This window comes from Ursus maritimus, unplaced genomic scaffold, assembly GCF_017311325.1.
Source record: "Ursus maritimus isolate PB19 unplaced genomic scaffold, ASM1731132v1 scaffold_15, whole genome shotgun sequence".
In the NCBI taxonomy this organism is placed as follows: domain Eukaryota; kingdom Metazoa; phylum Chordata; class Mammalia; order Carnivora; family Ursidae; genus Ursus; species Ursus maritimus.
The window spans coordinates 23,669,354-23,688,007 of record NW_024423897.1 but is presented as its reverse complement, the minus strand read 5'-3'; the positions used below and the strand labels follow the sequence as shown (position 1 = coordinate 23,688,007).

The 18,654-nt window shown below is 42.2% G+C and overlaps 1 long non-coding RNA gene across 1 annotated transcript; it reads right to left on the bottom strand.

Moving 5' to 3' along the window:
* Window positions 1–7,415: 7,415 nt before the first annotated feature.
* LOC103664612 lies at window positions 7,416–13,528 on the bottom strand. Its single transcript, XR_569091.2, has 2 exons — window positions 13,292–13,528; window positions 7,416–7,630 (listed from the first exon to the last, which is right to left on the bottom strand). It is a non-coding gene; the product is annotated as an uncharacterized LOC103664612 (long non-coding RNA).
* Between the last annotated feature and the right edge of the window lie 5,126 nt (window positions 13,529–18,654).

The following is an 18,654-nucleotide window of genomic DNA, read 5'->3' as shown; positions in this document are numbered from 1 at the left end:
TACTAGTTTTTATGATGAATGAGTGTTAGATTTTATTAAATGCTTTTTCTGCATCTATTCACATGATCAGTGATTTTTCTATGGGATGCATTACATTAATTGATTTTGAATGTTAAAACTGCCTGCGTATCTGGGATAAATCCCAGTTAGCCATGCTATATAAAAGTCTTTTTATACTTTTCTGGATTCAATTTGCTAACATTTTGTTGAGAATTTTTGCATCTACGCTCATGGAAGATATTGGTGTGCAGTTTTCTATTCTTGTAATGTTTTTGTCTGGTTTGGGTATTAAGATAATGCTGGCCTCGTAGGATGAATTAGGAAGTATTTCCTCTACTTCTATCCCCTAAAAGAGATTTTAGAGCTTTGGTATAATTTCTAACTTAAACATCTGGTAGAATTCACCCATGAACCCATCTGAGTCTGGTTCTTTCTGTTTTGGAAGGTTTTAAATTATTGGTTCAATTTCTTTAATAGATACGGGCCTATTCAGATCATCTATTTCTTCTTGTGTGACTTTGGACAGATTGTTCATTTCAAGGAATTAGTCCATTTTGTCTACATTATCAGATTTGTGGACATAGAGATGTTCATAGTATTCCTTTACTATTCTTTAATTTCCATGGGATCTGTAATAATTTCCCCTTTTCATTTCTGATATTAGCAATTTGCATCCTCCTCCCTCCTTTTTTCATCTATTTTATTTTTTATCTGTTTTAGTGATCTTTTCAAAGACCAGTTTTTGGTTTCATTGATTTTTCTCTATTGATTTCCTGTTTTCAGTTTAATTGGTCTCTGCTTTAATTATTATTATTTCTTTTCTACTACTTAATTTGGATTTCATTTGCTCTTCTTTTTCTAGTTTCCTAAGGTAGAAACTTAGATTATCAATTTTAGAACTTTCCTTTTTTTTGATACATTCAATGTTATAAATTTCCCTCTAAGCAGTGCTTTCACTGCATCCCACAAACTTTGATAAGTTATGATTTCAATTCATTGAGTTCAAAATATTTTTTAAATTTCTCTTGAGATTTCTTCTAGAATACATGTGTTATCTAAAATGTGTTCTTTAATCTCCACATATTTTGGGATTTTCCAGTTATCTTCCTATTATTGACTTCTAGCTTGATTCCATGGTAGTGTGATAGCAGAAATTGTATGATTCTATTCTTTTAAATTTGTTAAGGTATGCCTTGAAATTTTTTAAAGCATACTTAATATTATACATAATCATTTAAAAATAGTCAAACTGAAAGAAGGCAGGAAGAGAGGAAAAAGGAGCAAGGAACAAATGGAACAAAAAAAGTAATAATAATAATTGGGGCACCTGGGTGGCTCAGTCAGGTAAGCATCAACTCTTGATTTCGGCTCAGGTCATGATCTCAGGGTCTTGAGATCAAACTTCACATTGGGCTCTGCACTGAGTGTGGAGCCTGCTTAAGAGTCTCTCTTTCCCTCTGCCCCTCCCCCCATGCTCTTGTGCGCATGTACATGTGCTCTCTCTCTCTAAATAATAATAATAATAACAACAACAACAACAAGATGGCAACCTTAGAGCCAACCAAATAATAATTACATTAAATGAAAATGGCCTAAACTCTCCGTTTAAAATTCAGAGATTGCCAGATTAGATAAAGGGAACCAAATATATAAATATAAATATAGAGACACAACTAGGTTAAATGTAAAAGGATAAAAATAGAAATGCCATTCAAACACCAATCAAAGCAAATGCCTTAAATCAATTAAAGTGAATTTCAAAACAAGAAACATGGGCTAATGTATTAAAAAGATATAACAATCTTAAAAGTTGGGGCGGTTAGGTGGCTCAGTTGATTAAGCATCTGACTCTTGGTCTTAGCTCAGGCCTTGGTCTCAGCGGTGTGAGTTCAGGCCCTGCACTGGGTTCTATGCTGGGCATGAGGCGGGCTTTAAAAAAAAAAAAAGAAAAAGTACATGTACTGGGACACGCGGCTGGCTCGGTCAGTAAAGCATGTGACTCTTGATCTCTGGGTTGTGAGTTTGAGCCCCATGTTGGGTGTAGAGATTACTTAAAAATAAAATCTTTTTTTTTAAAGTGTATGTACCTAACAATACAGCTTAAAGTGCATGAAGCAATAAGTAGCAAAACTGAAAGACTTAATAAAATCTATTTAAGCGGGATGTTGCAACATTTCTCTCTCAGTAATTAATAGAACATGTAGACCAAAAAAACCAAAAAACAAAAAATAACCAACCATCACCAAAAAATCAGTAAGGATACAGAAGACTTGAACACTTTCAATCAACTTGACCCAATTAACACTTATATAACAATGCACCAAAAAAACATCAGAATAGACAGTCTTTTCAAGCGCATATGGAACATTCACCAAGAAGAACATATTCCGAGACAAAAAACAAATCTCAAGAAATTCAAAACATTGAAATCATCCAAGAATGTTCTCTGAACACAAAGGAATTGAATTAGAAATCAATAAAAGAGAACTATCTGGAAAATCCCCAGATATGTGCAAATTAAACAAAACACTCCTAAATAACTCAAGGGATGAGGGAGAAATCACAGGGGAAATTAAAAAATAGTTTGCAGTGAAGTCAACCTATCAAAATTTGGGGGATGCAGCAAAAGCAGTGCTTAAAGGGAACTTCAGCACATTACGTGCTTATGCGTGGAAAGAAGACAGTCTCCCATCAGTTGTCTAAGCAGAGCAAACGAAACAAGCAAGGCGAAGGAGGAAAGACAATAGTAAAGATAAGGAAGAGCAGGAATAAATAGACACTGCGCAAACACAGAGACATTTAATTTAAATTTATTGTGATTTGACCATCAGACAAACCATTATGTGTGTGCCTTGATCTTCGACAGTGCCATGTGTCACTTATATCTCAATACAGCTGGGGAAACAGAGAATATCAATGAAACTAAACAGCTGTTTCTTTGAGAAAAAAAAAAAGTGAAAGCCAACAGACAGAGGACAGTCGGCTTCCTGGGACGAAGAAACACCTGCCCATGTCTGCACCATCCTTCCAGGGCTGAGCTACCAAGGGACATGAGCCTGAACAGGCTGGTGGGGGCACCTTTCTAACAGTGTCCCTTCTCCAACCTCCTAGCAGACATGGGAGGGACCGAAAGCTGGCTCAATGCACAAGGAAGCCTTTGAGATCCGCTGCAGCAGGAGGCCCAGGGAGGAGGGGAGGGGCAGCCCAGCCCTCAGGACCCAGAGTCCTTTCACTGTCAGGCCTCTGCCTGGGGAGCGCGCTCCTCCCTGCCTGCCTGCAGATTGCTGCAGGCCTATCAGGCTGTGGCACGTTCCTCACATTCTAGGACTGAGATACACAGTTAGGTTCCTGTGGGGGAGGCCTGGGTGGGGGAGGAAGGCAGAGAGCATCCCAGGAACCAAGGCTGCTGTTCTTGTTTTCCCCGGACTGACTTGGCCCACACTGACTTGCCTGCCAATGACAAAGCCAACCCCACCCAGCCTCCCTCTGCCAACCCCTCCCTCAGCTCTGGGGCTGAAGCTGGAGCTGTGGACGCAGCATCTCACCTGGGCCCCAGCAGCACCACGAGCCAAGTCCTCGCTGCTGAGTGTGCAGAGCCCCAGCCCCTGGTCCTAAAGCTTTGGTCAGAAGGAGTGTGGGAATTCGCCTGATGGAGCCCAGCACCTTAGGGATGAGAGGATGGAGACCAAGTCTGGGAAGGCTACGAGTATACACAAAATCTAGTTCCACAAATCAAACCTCATTTGCCTTGTGGATAAGTCAGCAGAGCAGAGGAATACAGCTGACGTTGTGAGCTGAACTTCAAAAGCCTCCCGTGAGATCTCACAAAGGAAGTGGAAAAACTATAGGCTGAATCCAAATAAGGTTACACAGGTTGATGACTAATTTAAAGACCACTAATAAATCACTTAATGCTTCTTTGGATGCTGTTTTCTTTTTTTTTTTTTTCAACTGATGTGTAGTTGACATACAATGTTATGTTTGTTTCAGGTATACAACGTAGGGATTCAACAATTTTATACATTATGCAGTGCTCACCAGGGTAAGTGTGGTTACCATCTGTCACCATACAAGGTTATCACAATATTACGGACTATGTTTCCTATGCTGTACTTTTCATCCTTGTGACTTCTTTATTTTGCAACTGTAAGTTTATACCTCTTAATCCACTTCATCTATTTTGCCCATCCCCCACGCCCCCCTCTCGTAACCACCAGTTTGTGCTCTGTGTTTATAAGACTGTTTCTATTGTGTGTGTGTATGTATGTGTCCATTTGTTTTATTTTTTAGATTCCACATATCAATGAAATCATATGGCATTTGTCTTTCTCTGTCTTATTTCCTTAGCATGATACTCCCTAAGTTCATCCATCAGGAATGACAAGATTTCATTCTTTTTATGCTGAGTAATATTCCATTGTGTGTGTGTGTATATATACATACATACGTACATATACACATATACATATATATGCATATATACGCCACTTCTTTATCCATTTATCTACAGTGGACACAGGCTGCTCCCATATCTTGGCTGCTATAAATAATGCTGCCATACACATAGGGGTGCATATCTTTTTAAATTAGTGTTTTGTTTTCATTTTCTTGGGGTAAATACCCAGCAGTGGAATTTCTAGACCAGTTTCTAGTTTTAATATTTTGAGGCACCTCCACAGTTTCCCACAGTGGCTGCACCAATTTACATTCCCACCAACCATGCACGAGGATTCCCTTTTCTCCACATCCTGGATGCTATTTTCTGAGCAGGTTCTGAGTCCAGTTCTTATTCCATTCCAGCCCAAAATTTAATAAAGTTTTGGAGGGGCGCCTGGGTAGCGCAGTCGTTAAAGCGTCTGCCTTCGGCTCAGGGCGTGATCTCGGTGTACCGGGATCGAGTCCCACATCGGGCTCCTCCGCTATGAGCCTGCTTCTTCCTCTCCCACTCCCCTGCTGTGTTCCCTCTCTCACTGGCTGTCTCTATCTCTGTCAAATAAATAAATAAAATCTTTTAAAAAAATAAATAAATAAATAAAGTTTTGGAGGAAGGCACGAATCCACTCTTTTAAACAATATTGAATGAGCATCTACTCCGTACTGGGCGCTAACAGAGCCCCTGCCTTCAGAGAGCCCATTATCCATTGGAGATTCAGAAGTCAATCAAAGTGTCACATAAATAATTATACAATAAGGGCTATATCGAGGAGGAAGGTAAGCACAATAAGAGCATATAAAAGAGGAGGCATCTAGGCAGGGAAATCAAGAAAGATTTCCCTACAGAAGTGGCTCCAGCTAACATCTGGAAAATAAGTAAGAGTTACATAGACAAACATGGGAGGAAGGGGCATCTGGGTGGCTCAGTCGGTTAAGCATCTGCCTTTAGCTCAGGTCATGATCCTGGGGTCCTGGGATCGAGCCCCACGTCCACTGTGCTCCCTGCTCAGCAGAGAGCCTGCTAGCCTGCTTCTCTCTGTCCCTCTGTCTATCCCCCTCACTCGTGCACACACTCTCTCTCTCAAAATAAATACATAAAATCTCTTTAAAAGATTTTAAATCTTTTTTTAAAAAGGGGGGGGGAGGAAGGGAAAAGAATTCCAGAGGGACCATCAGCATGTCCCTCAGAGGTCCTGTACCAGGAGAGAAATGACTAGTGTGAGGGAATGAAAGGACACTGGCAGAGTGTACAAGGAGCCACCAGCTAGAATGTAAGCTCCATGAATGCAGAGAATTTTTATTATTTTGCTCACAGCTGTGTCCCCCAGCACCTACAACTGTGTGCCTTCCACACGGTAGATACTGAGAGATATTGAATGAATGAGCGAATGCTGGTGTAGGAAGCTGGCAGAGTACGAGAGTTATAGGGGACCCGAACAATAGAAATGGTATAGGATTTTTAGGCAAAGGGACGTTGTGAACAAAATTCTCAGTTTCATAGCTTCTTGTTTCTTTAGAGATTTTATTAGAATGGATGTTGAATTTTGTTAAAATACATTATTTGCATCATTGAAATAATTATTTTTCTTTTCTTATCTGCTGATATGGTAAATTACATTGATTGATCTTCAGATGTTGAACCAACCTTGCATTCCCCTACTTGTTCATTATGTGTTAGCCTTTTAATATATTGCTGGATTTGATTTGCTAACATGTTGCCAAGGATTTTGCATCTCTGCCCATGAGGTATATTTGGGCTTTAGATTTTTTTTTCATGTAATATTTGTCTGATTTTGGTATCAGGTTAATATTGGCCTCATAAAATAAATTGGAAAATGTTCTACCCTCTTTTCCATTTTTTGGAAAAATTCCTCTAGAACTGGTATTATTTCTTCCTTTGGTGTTGGCAAAATCACCACCAAACTTACATGGGCTAAGAGTTTTCTTTTTTGGAAAGTTTGTAGCTACAGATTTAGGTTTTTTTTAATAACATATAGCACTACTCAGCCTATATTTCTTCTTTTTTTGAGGATAGATTTGTTTGTTTGTTTGTTTGTTTGTTTGTTTAAAAGAGGAAAAAGAGAGCATTGTGTGTGCATGCAAGTAGGGGAGGGGCAGAGGGAGAGACAGAATCCTCAAGCAGACTCCCTGCTGAACACAGAGTCTGATGCAGGGCTGGATCCCAGAACCCTGAGACCATGACCCGAGCTGAAATCAAGAGTTGGCCGCTTAACTGACTGTACCACTCATGCACCCCTATTTATTTTCTCTTGAGTAATCTTTGGACGTTTCAGTCTTTCAGGCAATTTTTCCACTTCATGTAAGTTCTCAAGTTTATTAATATAAAGTTGTTCATAATATTCCATCACTAACATTTTAATTTCTGTAGGCTCTATAATAAAGTCTTTTCTTTCATTTCTCATATTGATAATTGGTATCTTCTCTCTTCTTTTTCTTTGATGAGACTGACTAGAAATTTATGAATTATGGTTCCATTGACTTTTCTCTATTGTTTTTCTGTTTTCTACTTCATTGATTTCTGCTCTCTATTTCCTTCCTTTGGCTTCCTTTGTGTTTAACCTGCTTTCCTTTTATAATTTCTTTAGGTAGTAGCTAAGATCATTGTCGTGACAATTTCCTTCTTCATAAGTAACTAATTCTATACATTTTTCTCTGAGCACTTCTTTAACTACATCACATTTTTTTTTATATGTTGTGTTTCCATTTGTTTAACTTAAGACACATTAGAATTTCCTTCATGATTCCTTCTTTGATCCATGGGTTATTTAGAATTGTATTTTTTAATTTCTAATTATTTAGATCTTTTTGCTCTTTCTTTTATTCACTTCTGGCTTAATCCTATTATCATCAAAAAACATGTTTTGTATTATTTAAGTTCTTATAAATTCATAGAGATTAGTTTTGTGGCACAGAATATGAATTACCTTGGCGAATGTTCCCATGTATTCTGAAAAGAATGCTTATTTTGCTATTGTTTTATTTTGCCATCAGGTTCTATACACGTTACTTAAGTCAGGTTGGCAGATAGTGTCTTTCAGGTCATCAACCACAAGCTGGTTGATCGTGTCCTTCAGTTCCTCTGGTATGTTTCAGGTCTTCTTCAGGAGTCACACAATCACAAATATGTATGCACTTAATAATAGAATTGGAGAATACATAAAGCAAAATGATGTAACTAAAAAAAGAAAAAGACATATCCATAATTATATTTGGAGGCATCAACACTAATTGATAGAAAAGTAAATGAAGAAAAGTTGCCAGAGAAAAGAGTAGAAGAAATGGAAATTTGACTCATATTTCTACATCATCATTAGCACATCATTATCAAACATTTATTGCTCCCATATATTTGACCACTAGGGGTTGCAGACTTTTTTGTTTGTAAGAGCCAAGCGGTGAGTAAATAAGTAGAGTTGGCTGACTGACACCCAGCTTTAGAGGGGGTCAGGGAGACAACAGGAAGAGGTACAGCCTTGATGCACAGGAAAGGATATGCCTAGTCTAAGGGGAAAGGCTCTGTTCAGCTATTAAAGAATGAGAAACATGATGTAAAATATGACCAGAACTTCTGTTTTCACATAGAAACCAGAAATTCACATCTTCAAGTGAAATATCTCCCATTTCTTAATATTGGAAAGATAAATCAAAATAGTATTTGAAACATTGTGTGGGTCAATACTTTAAGCAAACTTGTCTGTAGGCTAAATCCAGCCTATGGTCTTCTGTCTTGCAACCTCAGGTATAAATGCTAGTTATTCCTCTTGGAGAACTCACTATTTAGTTGGAGTAATGAGATAAGCACTTGGGTTATACATTTCATGGTGGGACCCATTGAAAACAAAGTGGGATATATTCAAACATTTACTCATTCAACAAACATTCACTTATCACCTACTATATGCCAGGCATTATTCTAACAGTGGAGATTGATCAGTGAAAACAGATGAAATCCTTGCCCTCGAGGATCTTATAATCTAGTGAGAGGATAAAGATAGTGAAAATCACAAATAAATAAATAACATTATGAGTTATATGATAAGCGCTATTTTTAAAAAAGACTAATTGCCAGGGTAGAAGAGCTACAATTTTAGTAGGACAAAGAAACATGATCACTGAGAAGGTGGCAACTGAGCAAAGATTTAAAGACAGGAGGAAGGGATCCATGGACATCCAGGAGAAAAGTATGCCAAGAAGAGGGAAAAGCCAATACAAAGACCCTGGGAAAGGAGTGTGCCTACCATGCCTGAGGAAGACCGGGGGGGGGAGTTAAATTCCACTGTCGGGGGGGGGGGGTAGCAATTCGCAGACACATCAGGGTGTCCAAGAATTCAACTCAATTCAGATACTGTTTACTCAGAAACAGCATCAGATTCTATAGGTTAAGGTTTCAGTTCTGCAAGACTGCACCCCACACACACCAACTTCAGATGCCAGTTGCAAACCCAGGTTATTACCTGTGCTTTGACCAACTGGTTATAAATCAGAGGTTCCCAAAACTTCCTCCTTGCATTTGACTAATTTGCTAGAATGGCTCGTAGAACTCAGAAAAAATTTTACTTACTAGATTGCTAGTTTATCATAAAAGGATATAACTTAGGGACAGCCAGACAGAAGAGATGCGTAGGGCAAGGTATGGGGAAGGCACAGAGCTTCCATGACTTCTCCAGGTGCACCATTCTCCCAAATCTCCAGGTGTCCACCAAATTGGAAGCTCTCAAAACCCTGTTCTCTTGTATTTGTATGGAAGCTTCATTACATAGTCATGATTGATTAAATCATTGGCCATTGGCAACTGATTCAACCTCCAGGCCCTCTTCCCTCCCCAGAGGTCAGAGGTGGGACTGAAAGTTCCAATCCTCTAGGGGCACCTGGGTGGCTCAGTCTGTTAAGAATCTGCCTTCAGCTCAGGTCATGATCCCAAGGTCCTGGGATCAAGTCCTGCACCGGCTCCCTGGGGAGCAAGATTCTCCCTCTACCTGCTGCTCCCCTGCTTGTGCTCTCTCTCTCTCTCTCTGTGTCAAATAAATAAATAAAATCTTTAAAAAAAAGTTCCAATAGTCTAATCACATGGTTGGTTCTCCTGACAACCCATTCTTAGGTTAGTTTCAAAAGTCACCTCATTAACATAAAAGAGACACCTTTATCACTTTCATCACTTAAGAAGTTTCAAGGGTTTGGAGAGCTGTGAGCCCCGGATGAAGTCCAAATATACATGAGAAATACATTTTGATCATCCAAATGACAAATACATATTTTCTTATAAACCATAATATCACAAAATTGTTGCCTGAACAACGTGAGGCCGGGTAAGGGACTGATCGAGATCAGAGAGCACCTTAAAAGGAGTAACCGTAGAGTGTTAAGTATAAAAACTGTTGATGAAGCTGTGGACAGAGGTAAGGTAAACCAGCAAGGTCAGGCCCTGAAGCACTCCTAGGCCAGAAGGGGCCAGCAGAGAGCAGGATTCCTGGAGCCTGGAAAAGGCAGGCTCTAGGAGAAGGCTGACAGATGGGGTCTTTGGTAGAGGAACAGAGTCATGGACAGGACCAGGCTTAGCAGGGAAGGAAACAGAGAGATAAATACCCCAAGCTCTCTCAGCTCCCATATCCCTATCCCAAACCAGCACCTGCCATTGACTGATCCAACTACAAGCCAAAGACTATGGAGAAAGTTTAAAGATTCCTGGGACCGGTGTCCTGGAGAAGAGAGCAGGATGGAAAAGGCTGGAGAGTGAATCTGGGGGGATGAGAGGAGAATGTCCAGGACAGAGAGAGCAGTGGGAGATGAGGTCAGAGAGATGTGTGGTTTTGTAAAGTCTGATAGGCTATTTCAAGAATATTGGCTTTTGCTCTCAGTGAAATGAGGAGCCACTGTGGGATTTTTAGCGGGATACTGATGGTTTGATCTGTATTTTACAAAGAATCACTCTGGCTGCTCTGTAGAAATAGACTGTGTGTGAGGGAAGGGCAGGAGTGGAGTCCACTGGCCCTGACTTAGACCGTGGTGGTAACAGTGGAGGTGGTGAGAAGAGTTCTAATTCTGGATATTTCCAAGAAGATCTAAAAAGATTTCCAGATGGACTAAGAGTAGGATGGAAGAGAAAGGCATGCATCAGGATGACTAATGTTTTGGCCTGGGCACCTAGAAAGATCGAGTTGCCTTTAACTGAGATGGGAGAGCCTGCGGGTAGAGCTAACACAGCTGCGTGGGTGGGAGGGTGGGTGGTGGACATATGAAATTTGAGTCTATTAGACATCCGAATGAAGATACTGAGTAGACACTTGAAGACACTAGTTTGGAGCTCATAAGAAAGATTTGGACTGAAAATATGAATTCGGGAATCATCTATGGCAAAATATATTGGAAATATGAGAAGGAAGAGGCACTACCTACCAAATGGAGAAACAGAGAAAGCTTCCCAGAGTTGGTGGTGTGTCACTTGCATCTTGAAGGGTGGAATTTTGACAGCAGAAGTAAATGAGAAGAGCATTCCAGATAGTGGAAAAGCTCCTCGGATAAATGCTAGGATAGGAAATTGGAGGCAGGCTTGGGGAAGGCTGGTAGAGTCAGGAGGTGCTGTAAGCTTGGTGATAAAGGAAGTCAAACAGAGAAATGGAGCTAGAACGTGGCTCCTCATTTCCAGCTGACTCATGCGGTTGTCATATACTCATCCAACATTTCTGGACCACCTCCTTGGTCTAGGTACTATGCTCTGTTCTGAATATTAATAATAAAAACACATATCGAGCAGTAATTATGCACTCGAAGGAAAAAAAGTCACCATCAATAAAATGAAAAGACAACCGATGGAATTGGGAGAAAATATTTGTGAATCATACATCTGATAAGGAGTTATTATCCAAAATATATATTTTAAAAACCTCATGCAACTCAATAGCAAAAAAACAAACATTCCCATTAAAAAATCACCAAAGGCACAGAATAGACATTTTTTCCAAAGACATTTGGCCAATAGGCACATGAAAAGGTGCTCATCATCACTGATCGTCAGATTAATGCAAATCAAAACCACAATGAGATATCACCTCACACCCGTTAGAATGGCTGTGAGCGAAAAGACAAGAGAGAACACGTGTTAGCAAGGAAGTATAGAAAAGGAAGCTCTTGTGCACGGCTGGTGGGAATGTAAATTGGTGCAGCCACTATGGAAAATAGTATGACAGTTTCTCAACAAATTAAAAATAGAACTACCAGCAATATGATCCAGCAATTCCGCTTCTGGATATTTACCTGAAGTAAATGAAATCACTCCTTAGAGAGATATCTGCACCCCATGTTCATTGCAGCATTATTTACAAGAGCAAAAACATGGAAACGACTTCAGTGTCCATGGACACATGAATGGATAAAGAAAATGTGAGACATAAATATATATCAAGAAAATATGAGATACAAATACATATATGTGAGATACATATAAATATATATACTAGCAAATGTAAATATTTAAATATCTATTTTAATGGAATAATATTCAGCCATTAAAAAAGAAGGATATCTTGCCATTTGCAACAACATGGATGGAACTTGAGGGCATTATGCTAAGTGAAATAACTCACCCCAAGAAAGACAAATACTGTATGATGTCACCTATATGTGGAATCTAAAAAAATCAAACTCATAGAAACAGAGAACAGATTGGTGGTTGCCAGAGGCAGGAGGTGGGGTGTGGGCAAAGCGGGCGAAGGTAATCAAACAGTACGAACTTCCAGTTACGAGATAAATAAGTCCTAAGGATATGACCCACAGCATGGTGATTATAATTAACAATACCGTATTGTACATTCAAAAGTTGGCAAGAGAATAGATCTTAAAACTTCTCATCACAAGAAAAAAACGTATTTAACTACCTGAGGCGATGGATGTTAACCAAGCTTATTAGGGTAATCATTTTGCGACATATACATATAACAAATCGTTATGTTGTGCTCCTAGAACTAATACAATGTTATATGCCAATTATATCTCAATAAAGATGGAAACAAAAGCAATAAACAAAAGATAGAAGAATATAAGAACCATAAAAACTTTTTAAACGAACAAATATATTTATAGAACACCTGCTTTGCACTATAGACACCCTTAAGGTATTAGGAATAGAGCAATGAATGAAATAGACCAAGATCTGCGCTCCTGGGGAAATTTTAGAGTAAAGTTTGCCCAGCTTTAGCAAAGACCCACTTGGCCAGTAAGTCCCTCCTGGAGTCCCTCACCTACAGCCCTCGTCCAAGTCCAAGAGCTTCTCACCTCCCAAACACTTTCTACTCCACCCTCTACATCAAGTCTCCCAGATGCCAGCACTTTGATTTTTATAACTAAGGCCTTTTTTTTTTTAAGATTTTATTTATTTATTTGACAGAGATAGAGACAGCCAGAGAGAGAGGGAACACAAGCAGGGGGAGTGGGAGAGGAAGAAACTGGCTTCCAGCGGAGGAGCCTGATGTGGGGCTCGAACCTAGAATGCAGGGATCACGCCCTGAGCCGAAGGCAGACGCTTAACGACTGAGCCACTCAGGCGCCCCTATAACTAAGGCTTTATTTCAAGTTTTTTATTTTCATGATGAGAACTCTTTTTATGTTAATTGGATCGATGGAATAAATTTTCTGTCAACAAAGTAAAAAGCAAAGGGAAAAAAAAAAAAAGAACTTTCACTGAATCCTTACAACATTCCAGCAAAGCTGTATTAACATTATCCCCAGTTTAAAGACAAGGAAATGGGAGTGTGAGTCATTGGCCCCAGCTCTCTCAGCTGCCAGGGCCCAGCAGGGTCGGGGTTCGAGCCCAGGCAGTAGGACTCCGAGGCTCTGTCCTTACCGCTCTGGTCAGTGCCTGTCACTCTGGCAGGAAGAGCCAAGCAGCGTCTGCGGCCAGGGAGACCTCAGAAGGTAGCCGATTACCAAGCCACGAGTGGGGGAGGTGTCCTCCAGGCTGTCCTCTGCACAGATGCGAATCGTGCCCTTGCCAAGGGGCAGGGGAGGAACTGGCTGAGGCAGCTCCAGGGGAGGTGGGGCCTCTGACCTGCTGACCGGCTCGCCCGCGAACAGCTGATGTTCTTTCAACGTGTCAGTTTCCTATTTCTTGGCTCCTGCAGCCAACCTGGGGTCAAGGGCGGTCAACTGAAGCCTCACCCTGGAAGGCTGGCAGTGCAAGTGTCTACTCCTACTCGTTCTCCTCCCAGACCACTTTCAAGAGAAAGAAACTGAGGCCCAGAAAGACAGAATCATTTCTTCAACATTTTTAGGCAATTTTGTGGCAAAGCCTATGTTAGAACTCAAACCGCAGGACTCTCAGTTCAGTGTGCTTCCACGGGACATGCCAACACTAATCAGCTCAGGTTTTAAAGTTAGGTTCCCTAGCAAGCAGGCTGGGATAGGATGGTGTGTGTGTGCCGTGTGTGTACGTGTGTGTACGTGTGTGTGCACACGTGTGTGAGCGTGTTGGCCAAATGCAGGGCGTGAGCCCAGGACTGACACTCCCCACCACTCCCAGGGAAAGGAATTTCTCTCTGTCCAGCTTGTCTTTCAGGGAGATTCAGGTTTTCAGTCATCAGACCCAGTGAAGGGCATGGGAGGGAGGAGTCCTGCCACCCAAAGTCCATGTCAGATCCTTTCCTGGGGACACCTGCATCTGGGCAACAAGGGGCCTGGACAAGCAGCATGGCTGGAAATAGCGTGAAATAGAAGGAAGTTCAACACCACCCATATGGGAGCCGTCACACAATGACGGTATATTTAGCCAGTGATGAAAAAAATAAAGTAGGTCCAGATACCAGTCAAGGAATGACCCCCAAGGTCTACCGCGAAGCAAAAACTAAAGAAACGTGCCTACAGTATGAACTCATTTATGTACGATAGTAGGCTATCTATCTGACTTTAAATGTACAGAAAAAGGACCACATCAGCCTGACAATGGCAGTCCCTTTATTCACTGCACAGGCGCGTGTGAGCGCCCTCTCTGTGCAGCGGGCCCCGGGCCGGGTGAGGGAGCCTAGCGGACCCCAGCCCGCCCTCCTGCACAGCCCAATAATGAGGGGGTGGGGGAGGGAAAGCGCAGTGTCCCTTTTTCCATTACTCTGTCATCTGAAGCTTTTAACAACAATAATTCACTTGTGAATTTGTGATTATAAATGAGAAAATACATAAATAAACAAAAGAAGAAGGTGTAGGGAGAAGAGAAATTCAAGGCTCAGTGCGGTGTGTCCGAGGTGCCTTAACCAGCAGGGGGCAGCACAGACAGAGCGTCTGAGCTGCGGAGACCATCCGCGGAGACCTCTTTCATTCTTTGCAGGTACAGTGATCGCAAATAACAACCTGGGACCGTACGGGAGGTCCCTGTTTATAAAGCTCATCCAAACTCACCGACTCCTTGCATCCTTGCACCGTGCCTGTGAAACAGCCCTTTGTGTGAGTGAGGAATATGTCAGCGGACTTCTCTGAGGTCTGATTTCTAATAGTTGGCAGAGACACGTGTTCTCACATGTGGGGGTGGGGGCGTGTGTGACAGGGAATATACATACCGGAGCTTCATCACTTAAAACTTACAAGGGAGCATAAACCAGAAACACACACACACGCCCACAGCACAAACCTCGCATCAGTCTTCAGCAATTCTGCCGAATAATGAAGTCTAGATGCTTCTAATCTACACAGAACCACTTTCCTATTGTAGCTAAGCAAACAAGCAGAACAAACTTACCATCCACACACTTTCATGCACAGTCAGCAGAAGTGAGAGAGAGAGAGAGAATCATTTAAATATAGAGGCTAGTTCTTCTCAGTTCTTAAAGTATATCTTAATACCATCGACTACTATTTCTCAAACATGGAAGTGCAAACAAGCTACTTGGGAATCTTAATAAAATGTAGATTCTGATCCTGTAGGACTGAAGGAGGGCCCAAGTGTCTGCATTTTCTAGCAAGCTCCCAGGTGATCGATGGCTGCAGGTCTGCGGACCACGCTTTAAGCAGTAAGGCCATAGCCCATGTCACCCACTGCCATTCCTTTCCCTCCAGTTAGCATGAGATGGGAGCAACGGAGTTGCCGACCTCTCAGTTCCTTACCTTTCACTGTGTGAGCATCTCTCCTCACTGAGAGTAATTCCAGTGTTTTTTGTTTTGCTTTGCTTAATTCTAGTGTTTAAAGACACGTTTTGCTCATACATGACTCTTAAACCAAGCCCATCAATTAACCTCAACTTCACCTGATCATATCATAGCTCCAGGCTTCCGCATCATCCCAAGGATTATTTTAACCATTATGAGATTTTGAGGTCCAATCCTCTGATATGATGTGAGTCCCATGAATGCAACACTGTCATTGACTTAAAGCAAAGAAAGAATTTTTGTTTTATTGTCACTCAGTTCCCATGGTTCTCAACCAGGGGCAATTTGCCTCCTGGTAACGTTTGATAATACCAGGAGCCATTTCCAGTTGTAGCAGCTGGCTACGACATTCTGGTGGGCAGAGGTCAGAGGCACTGTTAAACACCGTCCAGTGCACAGGACAGCCCCCCACAACCAAGACTTATGCAGCCCGAAATGTCAATGGCACCAGGGCCAAGGAACCCAGCCCTCTTCAATCCACTCATACTGATCTGTATCTTTGGTAACTCAGTGAATGACTATTTGAATACCGCCACAGATTCGGGGAAAGAAAAAGATCACAGGCAGCCTTTCATATTGGACCTTTGAGGTCTTGCTTTCCATTACACGTGGAAGTTGAGTGCCTGAGGGGTCCAGTGGTTGGCTTGCATTATAATTCTGCCACAGACAAGCTGAATGGAATGGACAAGTTATACAAAATCTCTCAGCTTTAACTCCAGATGTGAAGTGACTAAAAGACCGATGAGGGCAGGGGTCTCTAGAGGGATCTCTATTTGGGACAGCAAAGTATATACATTCTCCTTGCATATAGGAAGCACCTGTGCATTTCTTGAAGCAACGAATGATACCTGACTTGCTTATAACAATCTGTTTTTAGAACTCTGATGTTGACTGCTAGTTTTTAAATCTTGTTGAGAGACTTGACTGTTAGGGATTACTATTATTAGCTGCACCTTGTCCTGGCAGAGCCAGACTGGCACTTCAAGATATGTACAACTGTGCTGTATAGTACTGGCAGTAGGAAAGACGGAGGGCTCTAGCATCAGACGGCCTGGGTATAAATCTTAGCTCCCCTACATGAGCTTAGACAGTTGATTTACCCTCTCTAAGCCTCAGTTTCTCCATTTGAAAAATGGAGGTAATAACGATTCCTATCTCACAGGGCACTTGGAAGAACTAAAGTTAAATGAGCACAGTGCCGGGCACACAGCAAGCTCTCTGTAAAAGGAGGCTTTATCATGCTTTTGGCCTCCCGCGTCCAAATCAAGGGCACCAGCTCAGTTACCTCTCCAAACAGAAGTAGAGACACCGTACGAAAATCAGAACCCGGCCCCAGAGACCAAGCTGACCCAGCTCCTTTCTGCTGCATGGAAAGTCAGGAGCTCACCTTCCTTGCCTCCTACTCCACGTGCCTGAACGAGGGGTTCTGGAACAAATATTCCATACTCTTCTGCATGCCCACTTGGCCATATTCAGAATACAGCCCCAATGACAACATACACCGCATTTTCATTCTGCTGAAAGGCCAAAGGACACTAATAAAGATGTCAAAGCTCAAAATTGTTTGGACAGAGAAGAACCAAATGAGGAGAGAAAACTGCAGCCTTTGATTCAATAATGAATTTTGCATCAAGGGCTTGGGATTACAGCCCACCAGAGACCACGGTGCCACACACGCTGCATTCCATTTTTTATGAGAAAGAAGAAAATGGGGGAGAAAACACAAACTGATATTAAAGGCATATAAAGAAAGTGTATTCAAGCATATGTCTCGATTTGAGCATATGAACCTGAACCATTTATATTTTATAGCATAGTAAAAGCTTGGAGCCAGAAAGAAGCATGCAGTCCAGTCCCCCGTCTTCTAGATGAGCAGATGAAGCATCTGGGCTTTAAGTAAAAGGCCCCGCACTTTCAGCCTTGTAGAAGCCAACTTGAGAAGAGGAGCCATGGGGCCTATTCTTTCAGCCACGCCTTCCTCACTCAAGGACTTGCCTCTTGACTGGAAGGGACTGGAAGGAAACTTGGAATCCTTCTCCCAGTTCACTGTTTACCCTGGGCTTGCGAAGGTCATACATTCATTCACATACTCTTTACTGAGCACTTACTATGTGCCAGACGCCATTCTTGATTCTTGGGCTACAGAGGACAGGACAGGTGCCCGCTCCCAATGCACTTACCTTCCAGGGAACCACACAGCCCATAAAAGTGCACAAATCAGTTATACAACATAATTCTGGTGGTGTTTCCTGCTCTCAGGGAAATAAAACAGCATGGGTTGGTGGAGAAGGACTGACAGGGAGGGGTAACTCAGAAGACCCCTCTAGGAAGCAGTGTCACTGGAGAGGAGATCTGACCCCTGAGACTTAGCCAGTCCCGTGGAAGTCAGAAGGAAGAGGGTTCTGGTGAAAAGGAACAGCCACCACAAATACCTGAGGCAAGAGAGGGAGGCAGAGTGAGCAGACAGGAGGCCAGTGTGGCTGGAACAGAGTGAACGAGGAGGTGGTAGGAGAGGGAGGTCAGAGCCTGCTGGGCTGAGGGCACTTGCCTGAAGACTTTGGGTGGTGGAAGCAGGACTGAGATTCAGACTGGAGGCTCCAGGTTCACAGTTTTTACGGGTCTGTGTCAACTGTGCAGTGCAGACCCTTCTGTCGTGTTGAGTCACCAGGTCAATTACAGGAGGACCCTGCCGCACTGTGAGGAGCCTGGCCACGCTGTGCTCACACGCAGGACCTGGCATGGGACAGGCCTCCTGAGGCCAAGGGAGCCCCCAGGACCAGCCAACACGGAGATGGAAAGTGGGCCCATCCCTCCCCGTTAGGCACCGTGACTCATACAAGGTTAGTCGGTCATGAACCAGCTCCCGCCAGCCCAGAGAAAGGGCTCAAGAGAGCCTAAGGCTAATTTTTTAAATCATTATTATTAATTTTTCATCATACAAGAACTCATGAATACAGTCCCCTTATCTTAAAAAAATGAAATGAAACATGGTCCCTAAGTCCAGTGTCCCCCTAAGACACCTCTCCTCCAATCCTGGGCATCTGTCAGTGTCCCACGTGTCTCCCACCTGGAGCT